The 20,790-nt window shown below is 40.9% G+C and overlaps 1 pseudogene; it reads left to right on the top strand.

The window, feature by feature from the left end:
* The window catches only part of LOC140209405 (uncharacterized), a 110,139-nt pseudogene that overhangs the window by 22,672 nt on the left and 66,677 nt on the right, over positions 1-20,790 (top strand).

Here is a 20,790-nt window from a genome sequence, read left to right as displayed (position 1 = left end):
TTTATTTGCAGTTGATCCTTTCGTTACAATACCATGAAGGTATGGGTAACACATTGAGTGATATTTCTGTGTTTTCTGATTTATCGGCAATATTTACTTTCTGGCCTCTGTAAACACAGACCCATTCGTTACTCAGGGGTAGTCTGTATGGAGATTGGTTAATACTGATTTGATCAATTGATAGGCAAAGCCCAGCCCAGCACACCAACGAGCATATCTACAGCGATGTATTGCCATGAGAAAGCAGAATCCATCATCAAGGACGTCCATCATACAAACATGTTCTCTTCTCACTGGCAAGGACACAGAGAAGCCTTAGGCCCAAAGCCCACAGATTCAGGAACACTTCAGCTAACAGGCTCCTGAACCAGAGTGGTTTACTTTGGTCACTTAACAGCAAAGATCACTGAACACAGCCTATAGACTCACTTTCAAGGACTCTACAATTTTATGTTCTCAGTATTAATTAATTTCTTATTTATTGTGTTTGCACAGATTGGCTTCCTTTGCATGTTTGTCGTTTATCAGTTTTTGTGTGTAGTTTTTCATTGATTCTATTGTTTTTCTTTGTTCTCCAATGAAAGGTTGCAAGAAAATGAATCTCTGGGTAGTATATAGTGATTTATATGTATTTTGAAAATAAATTTGCTTTGGATTTTTTGAGCTGTGATAAAGTGCGTGATTACTTACCCATCAGAACACATTTTGTAGAAATGGAGTGAGAAAGAGACTCAAGCATAAAGCTCTCCAGTCATTGCACAAATGTACTAAAGGACCAGCAGTAGAAATAAAAGCTGGGTGCTGATTAAAATGAGTCAGTTGCTGATTATTGGAGTTTGCATTGGTCATCAGGGTGTGAATCTGCAAATAGATGGTGTAAGTTTTCTCAGAACTAACACGTGACTGTAACCCATTAATGTACATACATAGAATAGAACATCCTGAAAATCGAACAAAGGGTGAACTTCATTATTGTAATTATAACCAGAGTAGTTTTTTTGCTGAAATATATGCACTTCAATAATAAACTCAATTTGAGTTTTGAACTTTAAAATGCCTCACTGACAAGGAGCAATACAGCACAATATCCGTCACCTCCGATGCAAGGATGTGAAGCAAAAACACCAAATAACACCAATAACACCAGAGTCTGTTTGGAGCTCATGACCTCCTCAGGATAGGGTTAGCTAATGAGGGTTGATTATCTGCAGATAATTCCACATGCAGTGGTCCCACTTGTAAACCTGGACCTGTTAAACCTGAGCTCGTTAATAGTCTGAATGAAGGAACTTGTTTATTTTTTTTCTGCTGCAAAACAACACAGTTTACATCAGAAGACAGAGAAAACAAAGCTGATTTTGATTCTGAAATGGACACTTCCCTGTCCCAGGCTGTCTCAAGCAGTTCTCAAAGGATATTGTTAGAACTTCTGTGTTGTTTACTTCTCTTACAAAACAGAATTTAGGGAAGAACTAATAAATGCTTTATGTAAACAAGCTTCTCCTTCCCAATGGGAATCATCAAATATTCCTGTTTAGGACTGCTATAGTTAATTTCATGACATACGGTATGCCGGTGATGTTAAACCTGATTCTGATTCTGATTCTGTGTTTATTCTCCAATATGTGTGACATGTGGGAATTCTAATCCCTTGGACTGAAGCTCTCCTCAGACTTCATCTGCCCCAGGGGATCGCACAGCATGAATCTGGATAGATCACAGTTCGACCAACATAGAAAGAAGTGCAGAAGGTAAGATAGAAATGTCTTCTTCTTGGACAAATGTGACCTGTACATTAACTGTGCCCCATGAATCTATGAGAAAAAGAAACTACAGGAGCTGTCTACATATGCAGACTATTTCCTTTCAAAATGGAGTTGATTTGGTTTAAGAAGAGATCCGACGTGGATTTTACCCGCTGTGAATGGGTAATTCCATTCAGTGGGTTTTCCCCTCATATTGGACTGAAGCAAAGTGAAATCCCATCAGGGCTCTTGAAATTGCACCGACAACTGGAATAGAATTCAGAAGGGTAAGCTTTTAAGGTTCCTTCGAAGATCGGCCATGGCCTTTAGAGAGGAGAGAGAATGAAGTGAAGTACTGTCTGCTGAGTTTGCATGAAAAACCCTTCCACGTCACACCTATTTCCTATTTTTATTCTTTCTCAGCAGCAAGTTCTATAAAACACGTCTGATTGAATTATCATCAAGGCAGATCCAGAATGATGCACAAATCTTGGAGTCCATAATTCCCCAAACTTTGGAATCGAGGGAGACGGTAAAGTAGGTGGTAAAGAGAGCTTATGGCATTGGGCCAGCATTAATCACTCAAGAATTTATGTTACAAATGTATAAAAATACAGTTAGAACACACTTGGGGATTGCAGAAGAGGTTCACCAGTTTGTTGCCTGTATAAGAAGACCATAAAACCAAAAGACATATATATCCAGAGAGCCGTGCCTGTCATGGCTCAGCACTGCCCTCTACCTGGTTGGAAGGCACACCACATGCCAGTCAACATTTCACCCCTCCCAACGAATCAATGCACACTTAACCATTGGCCACCTTAATTGGATTAACCCGTCTAGTACCAAGCCGTTGGCCCCCCAGTGAATCTCCTGGGCTGGACCCTCCAGCCCCCTGACCTATAAAGGGTGCTACATGTGCTTGGCTAGCTCTCTTTTTTGCCATCCTCGAGGGACCACCCTGCTTCACTCCAGGCTGAAGACTACAGAACAGCGCTGGAGACACGTGGTGAGCTGTGCATTGAATAGGGTTTTGGGAGCGTACTGCCAACCCAACTTTTCCCATGCTTGACTATCCTAAGCGCGTTTGTGCGAATATTTTAGCCACTTGTGTTGTCCTCAAGCTCTTCTCCCCTTGTAAATAAACTCCTTATTGTTAAAACTGTGTGTCCAGAATCCTTGCCTTTGAGACCCAAAGAATCTGTCTCATTTCCATCACAACAACATAGGAGAAGAATTAGGCTATCCTTCCCATTGGGTCTATTCCACCATTTCATCATTCAAAAGTTCAAAGTGCAATGTACATTTATTTTCAACTCTTAAAATCAATCTCTTTATAGGTAGCCACAAAACAAAGAAGCCCAAAGTAGCCCATCAATAAAAGATCAAAAATCTCCTGATGTGCAGAGACAGAGAGAAATGTGCAAACAATAAAAGTAAGCAAATAGTATTTAGAATGAAAGTACGTCCTCAGACTCGAAGCCTGGAGCAGCCTGAGCAGGCTATAGAATCAGCCTGAATTTAGAGCACGGCATGGTAAATGTCGTGGAGCCTGTAAACACGAAGCCCACAACTTCCTACTCACAATCACAAAAACACTCAACATGTGCTCTTTCCCTTTCCACCATGAGCACTTCTCCCAATGACTCAACACACCTGACTTTTTTAATCAAGCAAAATATAAAAGTTCTGGAGGAACCCAGGGAGACAGGTGTGTTCTGCATAGGCAGAGTGGTCAGCATTTCAGATTAATCCTCTGCTTCAGGACAAATCCAAATCTTTATTTTTGCTTCAAGTTAAAATATCTGCTATTGCTTGTGGCTGAGAAGTTCAGATATAGGAGCATAATTAGGCCATTTGGCTCATTGAGCCTGCTCCACCAATTCATCATGGAAACTCCAGTTTTGCTCTTAGCCCCAATCTCCTGCTTTTCTCCCCATATCTCTTCATGCTCTGACCAATGAAGAAGCTATCAATCTTTGCCTTAATTATACATGAAGACTCACCCTCCACAGCTGCATGTGGCAAATATTCCAGAGGTTCACCGATCTCCAACTTTGAAATTCATCCTCATCTCCATTCTGAACTGACACACCCCTATTCTGAGGCTATGTTGTCTAGTCTTAGGCTCTCCCACCAAAGGAAGCATCCTTTCCACATCCACTCTATCAAGGCCTCTCAGCATGTGATAGGTTTCAATTAGGTCTCCACTCATTCTTCTGAATTCTATTGAATACAGCCTAGAACCATCAAATGCTCTTCATATGAAATGCCATTCAATCCTGGAATAATTTTCGTGAAATTCCTTTGAACCCTCTCCAGTTTCAGCACATCCTTTTCAAGATGAGGAGCTGCTCGTAATACTCCAAATGAGGCCTCACCAGTATTTTATGAAGTCTCAACATTACATCCTTGCTTTTATATTCTAACATCATATTTGCCTTCCTAACCACAGACTCAACCTGAAAAATAACCTTGAGGGAATCCTGCACAAGAACTCTCAAGTCCCTTTGTGCCTCAGTTTTTGGTATCTTCTCTCCATTTAGAAAGTCGTTCATCCTTTCATTTCTTCTACTAAAGTGTATGACCAAACACTTCCCGACACTGTATTCCATCAGCCATTTCTTTGCCCATTCTCAGATACTTAAAGAAGGTGTATGATGTGCTAAACTTCACTAGTTGATGTGATTGAGTTCAAGAGCCACAAGGAAATATTGCAGCTCTGGTTCGATCACACGTGGAGTATTGTGGAGTATAAAGCATAGGTTGAGTGGATAGGCAGCACACCGATCTCATCATGACAAAGACCAGTACCAGAGGACACCCATTTAAGGTGAGTGGAGGAATGTTTAGGGGAGATGTAAGAGGTAGGTTTTTTTTTCCACACAGTGAGTGGCAGCTCTCTGGAATTCACTGTAGGCTTGATGATAGAGGCTGATAGACAGGGACATTTAAGAAGCTCTGAGAGAGCTACACACATATATGTATTAAAATAGAGTGTTAAGTGCAATGTAGGAGGGAAGGATTAGCTTGATCATGGAATACAATTTAGCACTACTCTGGGGGCCAAAGGGCCTGTACTGTGCTGTACTGTTCTATGTTCTCTGTTCCTACAAATAACATAATGAGTTTTCGTTCTCATCTCTTTTCAGAATTACTCCTTTTTAGTTTTATATGCAGTTGATGTCCTTCATTAGAATACCATGGAGGTATGGATACCACATTGTATGATATTTGTCTGTTTTCTAATTTATGGGCAATATTGACTTACAGGCTTCTATAAAAAACAGAGCCATTCATGACTCAGAGACGGTCTGTGTGGAAATTGGTCAAGACTGATCAGATCATAGGTAAAGCCCTCCCATACAATGAGCACACCGACAAAGGAGGGTTTCCACAAGAAAGCAGGATCCATCATCCAGGATCCTCATCATCCAGACATGCTCTCTTCTCACTGCTCCCTTTGGAACGTCCCAAACCATCAGCTTCAGGAACTGTTCAGCCATCAGGCTCCTGAACCAGGTATTGATAACTTCACTCAGCTCAACAGTGAAGTGCTCACTGAACACAACCTATGGACTGGCTTTCAATGTCTCCACAACTCATGTCTCAGTCTTATATTTACAATCAATAATTTTTTTGTATTTGCATAGTTTGCCTTCCATTGCAGATTATATTTTGTCAGCTCTTGTGTGTAGTTTTTACTGATTCTATTGTACTTCTTTGTTCTACTGTGAATGCCTGTAAGAAAATGGAACTGAGGATAGAATATGGCAACACATACAAACTTTGCTACTAAAGTTACTATGAAGATTTTCAAGTTTGACAAGGTTACTGACTTTTCATAACACATTTTGTCGAAATGGAGTGAGAAAGAGACACAGCATGAACATTTCCAGTCACTGTACAAAGGCCTTAAAGGAGAACGAGCAATGGAAATAAAAGTTGGGTGCTGAATAAAATGAGAGAGCTGCAAATTATTGCAGCTTACATTGGTCATCAGGGTGTGAATCTGCAACTAGAAGGTGTAACTTTTCTCAGTACTGATCTGTGACTGTAACCCATGAATGTACAATAAACAGTCTTGAAAATGAGAGAAGGTGAACTGCATTATCGTCATTATAATCAGGATAGTTTATGCTGACATGTATGTACCTTCATAATAAATTGAATTTGAATTTTGAACTTTGAAAAGCCTCATCAGCAGGTAGGAATATGGCATAATAACCTTTGCCTGCTGTGTGACGATGTGACACAATAACACCGGAATCTGATGAAGCTCTTGCCCTCTTCAGCTCAGGGTTATCTGATGGGTGTTGATTGCCTGGGGATAATTCCAGAAGCAGTGGTCCCACTTGTGGACCTGGACCTGTTAAACTGGAGTTCATTAATGCTCTGAGGCAAGGAACTTACTTAGTTTTTCTACGGCAAAACAACACATTTCACATCAGAAGACAGTGAAAATAAACTGATCCTGATTCTGAAAGGGACCCTTTCCTTTTCCGAGGACATCCCAAAGTAATGCTCAATGAGTAAGTTTAGAACTTCTGTGCTCAGAAGACAGTATTCAGGGTGGATCCAATGGATGCTTCAAGTCAACTAGTTGTTGCATCCTCTTCCTGCATTGCTTCATCAGTTAAGACCATAGACCAGAAGACAATAAAACAGAACAGAATTAGGCCACTCAGCCCGTTGAATCTGACCTATACCTTATAAAGCCTCAATTCTTGGATAACTTCCCAAGAACTGACTGGTAAACATTTTATGATCCCACCATTGTATTTACAGGGCTGCACAGGATTGGGATTAGGTTTCAACACAATGGTTAAGTGGCCTTTTCACTTCGCTGAATTGTTATTGTTGTTCAATGATCTAGATGCTGAAACAAAATAGTTTTGTTGAAGATGTTTAGTTTCTCTGCACTTGTTCACATCAGCATGTTGCACCATAGTTGTTGAGATGTTTTCCAAGAAGTGATAGGGCAACACAGGAGGAGACCAGAACATCTGTCATCTATAGAGAAGTACCAACAGCTGTTTGTACTTCTCCATATTCTGTTTGCTATGGCAAGTAAAGAAGACAGACATTCTAACCACATCCTTCACTGAGGGTGAACACTACACAACTGACAGCAGTAACTGATAAAATAGAGTCAGCTCTCATATTATACAAGGTATCATTTACAAATAGGCAATGTGTGCTGAGGCGAGGCTGTTGTAGTTATAAAGAAGGCACGACAGCAGCTGTACATAATTAGGAGATCGAAGAGATATGGTATGTCAACAAATACAATCAAAAATATCTATAGTTGTACCGTGGAGAGCATTCTGACAGGTTGCATCACTGTCTTGTATGGAGGGGCTACTGCACAGGACCAGAAGAAGCAGCAGAAGGTTGTAAGTCTAGTCAGCTCTATCTTGGGTACTAGTCTTCAAAGTACCCAGGACATCTTCAGAGAGCAGTGTCATGGAAAGGCAGCATCCATTATTAAGGATCTCCAGCACCCAGGGCATGCCCTTTTCTCACTGTCACCATCAGGTAGGAGATACAGAAGCCTGAAGAGACACACTCAGCGATTCAGGAACAGTTTCTTCCCCTCTGCCATCTGATTCCTAAATTGACATTGAATCTTTGGACACTACCTCACTTTTTTTAAATATACAGTATTTCTGATTTTGCACGCTTTTTAAAAAAATTATTAAATATATGTATACTGTAATTGATTTACTTGTTTATTTATTATTATTATTTTCTCTGCTAGATTATGTATTGCATTGAACTGCTGCTGCTAAGTTAACAAGTGCCGATGTTAATAAACCTGATTCTGATTTGGCAAAATAGCAGTCAATAGGATGAGCTTCAACATAAAAGGCAGACAAGATCGAACAGGGTGGATACACCGTTAAATTTGAATATGTGCAGTATACGGAATAAGGTAGAGGAACTTGTCACAAAGTTATGGATTGGCTTGTATGATGTTGTAGGCATCACTGAGTCATGGCTGAAAGAAGATTATAGCTTGGAGCACATTGTATCGAAAGAACAGACAAGAAGGCAACAAGGGTGGCATTGCTCTGTTTATTAAAATGAAATCAAATCATCAGAAAGAGGTGACATTGGGTTGGAAGATATTGATGTTGACATTGCCCCTGATGGTAGTTGTATACAGACCACCAAACTGTAGTAAGGATGTGGCCTACAAATTACAATAAAGATAGAAAATGCATGCTGAAAGGACAATGTTACAATACTCATGGGGGATTTCAATATTCAGGTAGATTTGGAAAATGAGATTGGTGCTAGTTTCCAAAAGGGGGAATTTCTAGAATGGCTAAAAGATGACTTTTTAGTGCAGTTTGTGACTGAGCCCACAAGGGGATCAGCTATTCTGGATTGGGTGTTGTGCAATGAACCGGAATTGATTAGAGAGCTGAAGGCAAAATAACCCTTAGGGCAATGTGATCATAATATAATCAAATTCAGCATGAAGTTTGAGAAGGAGAAGCTGAAGTCAGATGTATCAGTATTACAGCGGAGTAAAGGGAATTACAGAGGCAGGATTTGACATGGATTTTGCCTATTGTTAATGGTTAATTCCATTGAGCAGTTTGTCCTCTCATATATAACTGAAGCAAAGTGAAATCCCATCAGAGCTCTTGAAATTGCACAAACAGATGGAATAGAATTCAGAAGAGTGGAGCTTTAAAGTTTCTTCAAAGAGCAGACACAGTCTTCAGAGAGGAGAGTGAATTAAGCCAAGTACTGTGTGCTAAGTTTGCATGAAAAGCCCTTTCTACATCACTCCTATTTCCTAGTTTGTTGCTTCTTCAGCAGCAAGTTCGCAAAACAGATTTGATTGAATTATCATCATGGCAGATACTGAATATGGAAATATTGGAGGGGTGTATAAGAGTTCACAGGTTTGGTGAATGTATTAGAAGACCATTAAACCAAAAGGCATAGGAGAAGAATTAGGCCAATCTTCCCCTTGGGTCTATTCCACCATTTCATCATGTTTGATTTATTTTTACTCTCAATCTCATTATCCTGACTTCTCCCCGTAGCCTTTGACGTCCTTACTAATCAAGAAACTATCAATCTCCACTCGAAATACACCTGGTGTCTTGGCCTCTGCAGCCATCTGTGGCAGTGAATTCCACAGATTCATCACTCTCAATTTCAACTTTGTTCTAAAGGAACATCCTGTACTCTGAGGCTGTACCCTCTGGTCTTAGACTCCTTTTCTACAGGCAACATCCCTTCCATATCCATTCTATCTAGGCCTTTCAATATTCAATAGTTCAATGTACATTTATCATCATTGTATGCATACATTATACAATCCTGAGGTTAGCTTCCTTACAGGCAGCCACAAATCAAAGAAACCCAAAATAACCCACAAATAAAAGAAGACCTCCAAACACCCAATGTACAGCGAGAGAAAAGAACAAATCAAAAACAAAAGGAAGCAAATAGCATTTAGAAGAAAAGACTGGAGCAGTGGGGAGGGTCACTCCCTCAGCCTCAAATCAGCACATGGAACCCGTAGACACGAAGCCCAGATCGTAACTTCAACTCACAATCACGACAACCTTCAACATGGGCTTTTTCCTTTTCCACCATTTAGTTTTCAACATCAGCAGTTTCCCCAATAACTCAATGCACCTAACATATTTAATCAAGTAAAAAAATAAAACTTCTGGAGAAATGTGGGGAGAGAGGTGGGATCCCCAGAGGCAACATTTTTAGATTAATGCTCTGCTTCAGGACATCTGCAGCAGTTTGTTTTTGCTGAAGGTTAGACCAACTGCTGTTTCTTGTATCTACCATTTTAACTCTTCTCAACATTTCATTCAGTTTTTGGGAATTGCTTAAATGTTTCTGTCTTGCTAAATATAGCTAAAAGCTTTTCAGATTGTCACATACCATACCCCTGTTGTGGTTCTCCTATTGAACCTCCTGCTGCCATCTTCCTCATTTTTATTTCACTGTTACTTCTTGCTGAGGACAGACAGGTCCTGGCTGGGTCTCTGTGAATAAAGCAATGTGGACTTCAATTCCCCTGATTGGTTTCCTACCTGGTGAGTGACAGCAAGCACTGGCCATTTGCGTTGGTTTGGAGGTCGTCCACCATTTGCAGAACAGAACTTGATGCGTGCAGACACTACAGATGACTGAATCTGGAGTTCAGAGCAAACTTCCGGAGGAAGTCAATGAGCCAAGCAGCATCTGTTAGGGGGAAGAGAACTGTCGACAGTTTAGGCTGAGTCTCTGCATCAAGTCTGAGTGGAGAGGAAGATAGTGTAAATAGGAGAGGGGGAGATGTGAATCTGGGTCTACTAGGTGGTCAGGGACAGAGGAGGGGTGAAGCATGACAGGCAAATGGAATGGGGAGGAAAAGGGGTGGATTTTGAAGATGGCTGAGAGGTGGAAGCAGATAAAGGGAAAAAGGGAGTAGTGTGTAGCCAAGTGGGGGGAGAATATATCCAGCTACTGAAATCTCCTGGAGGCTGTTCAGTGGGAATATCAGGTCTACCATTGCTGGAATCTGATTTCACTCTGCAGGGAACACGCTGACATTGTCTTGATATCAGTGTCTTTCCTGGGCCATTTCACTGGGGCAATTAAGTAAAGAATACAACTAGATCTGGAGTCAAAGATAAGCCAGGGTGGGTAGGGATGAGAGATTTCTGTCCCTAAAGGCTTTTCTGATCCAGATGGGATTTTGAAAATCTGGTAGTTGATTATTACCATCATTGATATGTGGTTATAAATTCTAGAAATAATTAATAAATAGGATTTAAACACATAATATATCCTTATGGAAATTGAAATCATGCTTGGAGTTCTTGACACTGAAGTGGTAATGACCACTGTTACACCACCTTCCAACTACACATAGAAATACCTTACAGATGCAAAATATAAGATTTCCATCAGAAATTAGAGCAGCATCCTAAATGAAACGGCTGTTATATTTGTGTACGTTCGGCTGCACTTCATACCGGAATTATTGGTTGCTCATCATGGTTCACATTCTGGACGTGACCTGGACCTGTTTTTACACTCGTGTTCCAAGATATTTGTTTGCATGAAGTTGTTCCTTTCCCTCAAATCTGAAAATGCCTCCCTCAGTTTCAGGTGCATTGTGTGAGGAGAAAGATGTAAGAGGGGTTGTGGGAAGAGCGATCACAATCGATTATCACTGATGCAACGTACCGCTCACACACAAAGTATTGGTACCATGGATAGAGTCAACAATGTTCAGTTTTAGTGGAAACAAATGGGCAGCACGGACGGAGTAGCCGAGCGTCAATCACAGATAACCCGGAATGGGGAGTATTTGCTGTTACTATGGAGGATCTTCACACGGGAGATACAGGATGGTACGGCTGTAGAATTACAGCAACAGGTGTTGATACGAAATTTTATGCTTATAGAATTGCTGCTCCATGGATGTTTTTTTTTTGTTTTTTGCACTATTCTCTACCAACTCTAGAGACAGTGTGAAAATTCCAGGAGACCTGCATTATCTGAGATACTCAAACAACCGCTTACAATCATTTCATGCGTAAAGTTACTTTGATCACACTTCTTCCACATTCTGATGTTTGACCTGAACAACAACTGAATCTCTGGACCATGTCTGCATGCTTTTATGGACTGTGTTGAATTGAATTGACTATATTTCTTACATCCTTCACATACATGAGGAGTAAATATTATTACACTACATCTCTGTCTGAACCTGCAAAGTGCAATTTATAGTCATTTGTAATAAATAGTATGTACAACAGGACAGTCAATGTAGCATAGACATACAATTGTATCAGCGTGAATTAATCTGTCTGATGGCCTGATGGAAGAAGCTGTCCCAGAACAGTTTGTGGTTAGGGTGACTTGGGTCCCTAATGATCCTACAGGCCTTTTTTATGCACCTATCACTGTAAATATCCTGGATATTGGGAAGTTCACATCCACAGATGTGCTGGGCTGTCCGCACCACTCTCTGCAGAGTCCTGTGATTGAGGGAGGTACAGTTCCCATACCAGGTAGTGATGCAGCCAGTCAGAATGCTCTCAATTGTGTCCCTGTAGAAAGTCCTGAGGATTTGGGGACCCATGCCAAACTTCTTCAACCATCAGAGGTGAAAGAGGTGCTGTTGTGCTTTTTACGCCACACAACCAGTATGTACAGACCACTTGAGATCCTTGGTGATGTGTATGCCAAGGAACTTGATGCTGTTTACCTTCTCAACCTCAGATCCATTGATGTCAATAGTGGGTAGCCTGTGTCCATTCCTCCTGTCATCCACAACCAGCTCCTTTGTTTTTGCGACATCGAGGCAGAGGTTGTTTTCTTGACACCACAGTGTCAGGGTGATGACTTCCCTGTAGGCTGTCTTGTTATTATTTGAGATAAGGCCAATCAATATAGTATCATCTGCAAATACAATTAGCAGATTAGAGCTGTAGGTGACAACACAGTCATGAGTATACAGAGAGTAAAGGAGGACGCTTAGGACACAGCCCTGAGGGGCTCCTGTGTTGAGGGTCAGAGGGGCAGAGATGAGGGAACCCCCCTTTTACCACCTGCCGGCGAACTGACAGGAAGTCCAGGATCCAGCTGCACAAGGCAGGGTGAAGGCTGAGGTCTCTGAGTATCTTGTCAAGCCTGGAGGGAATTATGGTGTTGAATGCTGAACTGTGGTCCAAGAACAGTATTCTCACATCAGCATCCCTCTTCTCCAGGTGTGTAAGTACGCTGCCACATGATTGGCTAATTAGATATTTGCATTTACAAACAGGTGAACAGGTGTACCTAATAAAGTGGTAGAGGAGTTTTTGATTTCATATGTTCATTTAGTGTCTGATTGTTGAATTCCTTTCCACAGAACCTGTGTCTTCTCCTGTGCTTCGATATCTGTCAACAGCAAATGTTTCACGTCTCAGGGACTCAGTGTCAGTTTCCTGTGAGTCCTTGCAGGGATCCTTTCCCATTCAGCACACATGGTCTGAAATAACCTCATCTGGGTATCCAACGGTATCAGGCACCAATGAAGTGGCTCGACGTTGTCAATCCTTCAATGCAAGTACCATCAATATTACTGCAGTGCCTGGAATTGGCACTGAACCACTACTCACAAGATTTCCTTTTTTCAATTTTTTGCTCCATCCTCTGTGAACTTTAGAGACTGTAATGTGTGCAAATCCCAGGAGATCATCAGTTTCTGAGATACTCAAACTACTCCATCTGGCACCTACAACCATTCCACAATAAAGTCACTTAGAACACATTTCTTCCCATTCTGATGTTTGTTCTGAAGAACAACTGAACGTCTTGACCATGGTTTTTTCTCTTCCTCTCATTCCTTTTCCTTCCTCAGTTAACTTTTTGTCATCAACCCTTTACTTGATGACTCATCATGGATAACATTTTAACTCAAGCAAGAGAAAAAGCTTCTGGAGGAACTTAGGGAGTCAGATAGCATCTGCAGATTGAATTGAATTGAATTCACTTTACTTCTTACATCCATCACATAAGGAGTAAAAATCTTTAAGTTACATCTCCATCTGAATGTACAATGTGCAAATTACAGTAATTTGTAATAAAGAGTATGAACAGTAAGATATACAACAGAACAGTCAATATAGCTTAGAAATACAATTGTGTCAGTGTGAATTAATCAGTCTGATGGTCTGGTGGAAGAAGCTGTCTCGGAGCCTGTTGGTCCTGGCTTTTATGCTGCGATACTGTTTCCCGGATCGTAGCAGCTGGAACAGTTTGTGGTCGGGGTAACTTGGTTTGCCAATAATCCTTCGGGTCCTTTTTACGCACCTGTCACTTTTAATGTCCGGCAGAATGGTCAACATTGCAGATTAAGCTGCTGCATCATGACTCCTCCAGCAATTTATTTTTGCTGCAGATTATAACATCTGCTGTCGCTGGCGTCTAACAATTCGACTTTTCTCATTATTTCTATCTGTTATTGGGAATTGTCTTTAATTTTGACAAATATAATTAAGAGCTTTTGATATTCTGGCCTTTTACCTCATCCCACCTTCCTATCACTTCCCCCTGGGTCCCCTTCTCCTTCCCTTTCTCCTATGTTCCACGGTCCTCTCCTACAAGATTCCTTCCTCTCCAGCCCTTTACCTTACCCACCCACTTGGCTTCACCAATCACTTTCCAGCTAGCCTGCATCCCCTCACCCCATCCTTTCATTCTGGTGTCTTCCCCTTTCCTTTTCAGACCTGATAAAGGATTCCGGCCCAAAATATCGACTGTATGTTCATTTACATAGATGCTTCCTGACTTACTGAGTTCCTCCAGAATTTTGTGTGTGTTGCTTTTCATATGTTCACATATCAGCCTAAGTTAGCTCACTGTGGTTTCGCGATTGGACTTCCTGCCCTCTTCTTCCTTAATTTTATTCAACAGCAATTTCACTCTGTGAACAGACAAGTGCTGACAGGGTCTCAGTGAATAAAACAATGTGGATTTTGATTCTTCTGATTAGTTTCCTACCCAGTGAGTGACAACCAGCATGGGGTATTTTTATAATCAGTTTTGGTTTGCATTGTTTCCAGAACAGAGCTTGAATACGTGTAGACACTAAAGATGTCAGAAACTGGAGTTCAGAGAAATCTCCTGGAGGAACTCAGCAGGCCAAGCAGCATCTGTCTGGGGGAAGGGAATTGTTGGTGGTTTGGGTTGAGACTCTGCATTGAACCTGAGTGGAGAGGGAAGATGGTGTAAATAGGAGAGAGGACATTGTGAAATAGGATCAGTTACTTGGACTGCACCCCATGGTTCTGAAGGAGCTAACTGAAGAGATTGTAGAGGCATGAGTAATAATCTTTCAAGTATGGTTCCAGAGGAATGGAAAACTACAAATGTCACTCATTTCTTTAAGAAGGGAGGGAGACAAAAGGCAGGATGTTATAGGACAATTAGTCCGACTTCAGTGTTTGCTAAGATGTTAGAATCTGTTATTAAGGATGAGGTTTCAGAGTACTTGGAGGTATATGGTAAGATAGGCTGAAGTCAGCATAATCTGCTTAAGGAGAAATCTACCCTGCCAAATTTGTTAGAACTCCTTAAAGAATTAACAGGCTGCATAGAGGAACGAGACTTTGTCCATCAGTGGATGTTGTTTACTTGGATTTTCAAAAGCCTTTTGACAAAGTGCTGCACTAGTCAAAGTCAAAGTAAATTTATTATCAAAGTACATGCATGTCAGCATATACTACAGTGAGATTCATTTTCTTTCAGGCGTTTAGAGAAAAATAAAGCAATGTGATAGAATTTGTGTAAACCTACATAAATGAAGTCAGACAAACAACCAAGGTGCAAAAGAAGACAAATAGTGCAGATAAAAATACACATATTTTAATACATTATTTTTATACTGAGAGTATGAGCTGCAGAATCCTTGAAAGTGAGACTGATTCCATGTGTTGTGGAATCAGTTCATAGTTCAAGTGAGTGAAGTTATCCACATCGGTTCAGGAGTATGATGATGAAAGGGTAATTACTGTTCCTGAAAATTGGGGAGTAGACGCTGAAGGGTCTGAGCCCGAAACGTGGACAGTACCTGTTTCTATAGGTGCTGCCTGGCCTGCTAAGTTTCTCTGGCATTTGTGTGTTACTATAAGATCAATCTAATCCATCCCTTCTAAAGCTCTCCTATAATCCATAAGCCTATCTAAGAGTTTTTTAAGTGTATCTGCCTCTACCACCACTCCTGGTAAGGCTTTTTATGCTCCCACCACTCTGTGTAAAGAACATGCCTCGGACACCCTCTCAATCCTTTCCTCCAATCACCTTGAAATTATTCCCCCACACATTGGCCATTTCTGCCCTGAGATATTCTCTGGATCTCCGCTTGATCTCTGCCTCTGATCATCTTATACATCTCTATCATGTTGTCTCTCACCCTCATTCGCTTCAATTCTGAATTCTCTTCAGATCCTCAAGAATTTTGCTTTCAATTTCAGTTTGCTTTTGGTTAGAGAGAGATGGATTGTGGAGATGGAGAGATGGGGTAAGAGGAGTTGTAGGAAAGGTGATCATAAATGATTGCCCCTATGCAACAGTAAATCAGTCACACACAATGTATTGGTGCCATGGAATATTGGTCACCAATATTCAGTTTCAGTAGAAACCAATGGGCTACAGGGTCGGGAAGGAAATATTGCATGTATATTCTGTTTTATTTTTAAAAATTAGCTTTATATTCATCAAATTTACATCAAAACTTCGAAGCATACAGTGAAATCCATCTTCTTGTGTCAAATGAATTAGTGAAGACTGTGCTGGGATTAGGCTGGGTTAAATCGGTGGGTTACTGGGCAGTGTGGCTCATTGGGCCTAAAGAGCCTGTTCTGTGCTGAATCTCCAAATAAATAAATACTGAGAACACGAGTTATGGAGTCCTTGAAAGTGAGCCCTTAGGTTTCTGTGTCATGATCAGTTCAGTGTTGAGTGAGTGAAGTTATCCATGCTGATTCAGGTGCCTGATCTTGAAACTATAGTCTGTCAGTTACTGAAACTTGATACCTTAATATGTGAATCCTCTGTCATATTAATCAAAGAAACTGACATCATCTCAATCAAAGGTGAAAGATATACAACTATAATAAGCTCAAAATTGGTGTGTAGGTTGCAGTTTTATTCCAGGTTGAAACTCGCTGCATAAGAGTGACCTGCTGCAGTTTTCAATGTAATGCTGGCCTTTTGCCTTACTTATTCTCTTTCTCATCCACTGTGTGAAAAAAACTTGTGCTATACCACATCGTTATCTGATTACAAAGAATCTTCTAATATTTTGCGTTTTGTTATCATGAGTGATGATCTTTACATCTGCAAACAGCTCCCTTCATGTAGCAGCTCCGAGGCGAATTGTACATCGACGGGTTACAGTTACATGTCAACTCTGAGAAAAGTAGCAACTTCTATTTGCAGATTCACACCCCGTTGACCATTGCAAGCTGCAACAAGGCAATCACTCATTTTGTTCAACACCCAACTTTTAATTCCATTGTTCATTCGTCTTTAATACCCCTGAATATTGACTGGAAATATACCCAATTTCAATTAACTTTTATTTTATTCTGATCAAATGATTGCATAATTGTCAGAAAAGAAACTTCAATTTATTATTGAAGGACATACTGTATATGTCACCATATACTATTTCATTTACTTTCAGGCATTCACCGTAAATACAAAGAAACACAATAGAATCAGTGGAAACTACACACAAAGACAAATAACCAATGAGTAAAAAAAATGGAAATACTAAAAGAAAAACAAAATAATAATCATAGTAATAGGTAAATAAGTTCTAAATAATATTTGAGAACATGAATTGTAGAATCCTTGAAAGTGAGTCCATAGGTTGAGAAATCAGTTCAGTGATAGGTGAAATTATCCACTCTGGTTCAGAAGCCCCATGATTAAGGGGTAATATCTGTTCCTGAACCTGCTGGTGTGGGACATGAGGCTCCTGTACCTGCTTCCTGACGGCAACAGGAAGAAGAGAGCATGGCCTAGTTGATGATAGATGCTGTTTTTAGTGTGACAATGTGCTCCACAGTGAGGAGGGGTTTATCTGTGATCAACTGGACTTTATCCACTACCTTTTATAGGTTTATCCATTCAAGGACATTGGTGTTTTCATACCATGCCATGATGCAACCAGTAAGAATATGCTCCACTGTGGATCTATAGAACTTTGTCAAAGTTTTAGATGACAGTTTGATCTTTGCAAATTTTTAAGTAAATAATGCGCTGTCAGCTTTCTTTGTGCTGGACCCAGGACAGATCCTCTAAAATGATAATGCCAAGGAATTTAAAGTTACTGACTCTTTCCACCTTTGATTTCCTGCTGAATACTGGCTCGTGGACTTCTGGATACCTCATACTGTGGTCAATAATCAGCACTTTGGTTTTGATGATGTTAAATGAGAGATAGTTGTTGTGACACTATACAACCAGATTTTCAAACGTCCTCCTGTATACTGATTGAACACACACAAGTGTTGAAGGAACTCAACAGATCAGGCAGCATCTCTGTAAAGGAATTAGCACTGAACGTTTTGGGCCATTGAACCCAGTTTCAGGTCAGGGACCCCTCCTCAGATCTGGATAAATAATGGAACACTGTCAGTTTAGAAAGCAGATCTGCTCAGAGGAATGAGGTGTAAGACAAAGACAATACAGTTCAGTCCCAGGTGATGAAGCCATGATTTATGGACACTTCTGCATATGAAAACAGATCTCTACATAGTGATGTAAATTATTTGAAATATAAAATGCAAAATAATTAATTGCATAAGTATTCACCCCCTTCAAGTCAGTACTTCGTAGATGCACTTTTGGCAACAATTACTGCCCTGAGTCTGTGTTCGGACTTCCGTATTCTTTACTTGTCTTATTCTGTAAAAATAGAATATAGTTAAGTATCAATGGATGCCTCACGTAAACTAACTGTTGCAACCTTTCCCTGCATTGCCCTATCACTTCAGATCATAAGACGATGACACATAGTGGCAGAAGGCCATTCAGCCCATTGAGACTGTATCACCATTCTATAATGGCTCATTTATTGTTCACCTCAACCCTATTCTCCCAGTACCTTTTGACACCCTTACTAAACAAAAACCTATCAACCTCTGCTTTAAATATGTCCAAGGGCTTAGCCTCCTCAGCCATCTGTGATAATAAATTCCACAGAATCAGTACCTTTTGGTCAGGGACCCTTCTACCAGAGGAAACATCCTCTCCACATAGACACCAACCCAGGTCTAGGCCCTTCACTATTCAAGAGGTTTCATTGAGAACCCTTCCCCAATTCTTCTAAACTCCAGCGAGTACAGACCCCAAGACATCAAGCACTCCTCACATATTTACCCTTTCATGCCTGGTATTGTTCTCGGGAACCTCCTCTGGATCCGCTCCAAATACAGCACATCCTTTCAAAGATAAGGGGCCAAAAACTGTTCACCATCTTCCACATGCAGTCTGACCAATACCTCATGAAGCTGCTCTTTTTGTATGACTTCTCAACAACCGAATGGAAAATGTTTTACAATCCCACCATTGTATTTAGAGGTATGCACAGGATTGGGATCCAGTTTAAACACGATGGTTAAATGACCTTTTCACTTTTCTTCACCAAATTGTTATTGTTGTTCAGTGATCTAGCTGCTGAAACAAAAATACTTTGCTGAAGATGTTTTGTATCTCTGCACTTGTTCTCATCAGGATATTGACCCACAGTTAAAAACATAGAAAACCTACAGCACAATACAGGCCCTTTGGCCCACAAAGATGTGCCTAACATGTTCATACCTTAGAAATTACCAAGGGTTACCCATGGCCCTCTGATTTTCTAAGCTCCATGTACTTATCCAGGAGTCTCTTAAAAGACCCTATCTATCCACCTCCACCGCCATTGCTGACAGCCCATTCCATGCACTCACCACTCTCTGCATTAAAAACGTACACCTGACATCTCCTCTGTACCTACTTCCAAGTACCTTAAAACTATGCCCTCTCATGCTAGCCACTTCAGCCCTAGGAAAAGACCTCTGACTATCCACACAATTAATGTCTCTCACCATCTTATACACCTCTATCTATACATCTCATCCTCCGTTGCTCCAAGGAGAAAAGGCCGAGTTCACTCAACCTATTCTCATAAGGCATGCTCCCCAATCCAGGCAACATCCTTGTAAATCTCCTCTACACCCTTTCTATGGTTTCCACATCCTTCCTGTAGTGAGGCGACCAGAACTGAGCAGAGTACTCCAAGTGGGGTCTGAACAGGGTCCTATATAGCTGCAACATTACCTCTTGGCTCCTAACTCAATCCCACGATTGATGAAGGCCAATGCACCGCATGCTTTCTTAACCACAGAGTCAACCTGCGCAGCAGCTTTGAGTGTCATATGGACTTGGACCCCAAGATCCCTCTGATCCTCCACACTGCCAAGAGTCTAACCATTAATACTGTATACTGCCATCATATTTGACCTACCAAAATGAACCACCTCACACTTATCTGGGTTGAACCCCATCTGCACTTCTCAGCCCAGTTTTGCATCCTATCAATGTCCCGCTGTAACCTCTGACAGCCCTCCACACTATCCACAACACGCCCAAACTTTGTGTCATCAAATTTACTAACCCATCCCTCCACTTCCTCATCCAGGTTATTTATGAAAATGACCTTTGAGAGGTTTTCCAAGAAGTGATGGTGCAATGCAGGAAGAGGCCAGAACAATCTGTCAATGTGTAGCATCTGCTGTTACTTCTTTATATTCTGTTTGGTAAGACAAGTAAAGAAGACAGAAGTTCTAACCACATCATTCGCTGAGCGTGAACATTAGACTGATGCCAGCAGTGACTGATGCAATAGAGTCAGCACTCATACTATACAATGTACAGAATTTAAGCAGATATACATTCATGGCTAATATACTGCACTGTTTTCCCCTAAAGCAAATGTAACAAACCCAAAATTACAACAGCTCTCCATCTATACTGAATTATTTTATGATTTATCTCTTGATATACAATGTGAAATTAAGTGTTTATAAACAATTGCAAAGTCAGCAACAAAAATTCAGGAAAATATAAATGAGCTACATTCTTGAATCACCTCAACCCTCATACTACAATGAGGTCAAAAGCAACACACACAAAATACTGGAGGGACTCAGCAGGTCAGTCAGAATCTATGGAGGTGAATAGACAGTCAAGGTTTCAGTCGGAGGCCCTTCTTTTACCAGTTCTCACCAGCCTGGTTCTTCTCCCTAGGCCCCTCCTCCTTTTTCTCCTATGGTCCACTTTCCTCTCACGTCAGATTCCTTCTTTTACTGCCTTTACACCTGTTCCTATCCAGCTGGCATCACTGATCACCTTCCAGATAGCCTTCCACCCCTCACCCATCTTTTGATTCAGACAGCTTCTCACCTTCTTCTCAGACCCGACTAAAAGCCTCAGCCTGAAATGTCGACTATCTATTCATTTCCAC

The sequence above is a fragment of the Mobula birostris genome, chromosome 14 (genome assembly GCF_030028105.1).
Source record: "Mobula birostris isolate sMobBir1 chromosome 14, sMobBir1.hap1, whole genome shotgun sequence".
In the NCBI taxonomy this organism is placed as follows: domain Eukaryota; kingdom Metazoa; phylum Chordata; class Chondrichthyes; order Myliobatiformes; family Myliobatidae; genus Mobula; species Mobula birostris.
The sequence above is the reverse complement of the archived record's forward strand: the minus strand, read 5'-3'. Positions and strand labels throughout refer to the sequence as shown.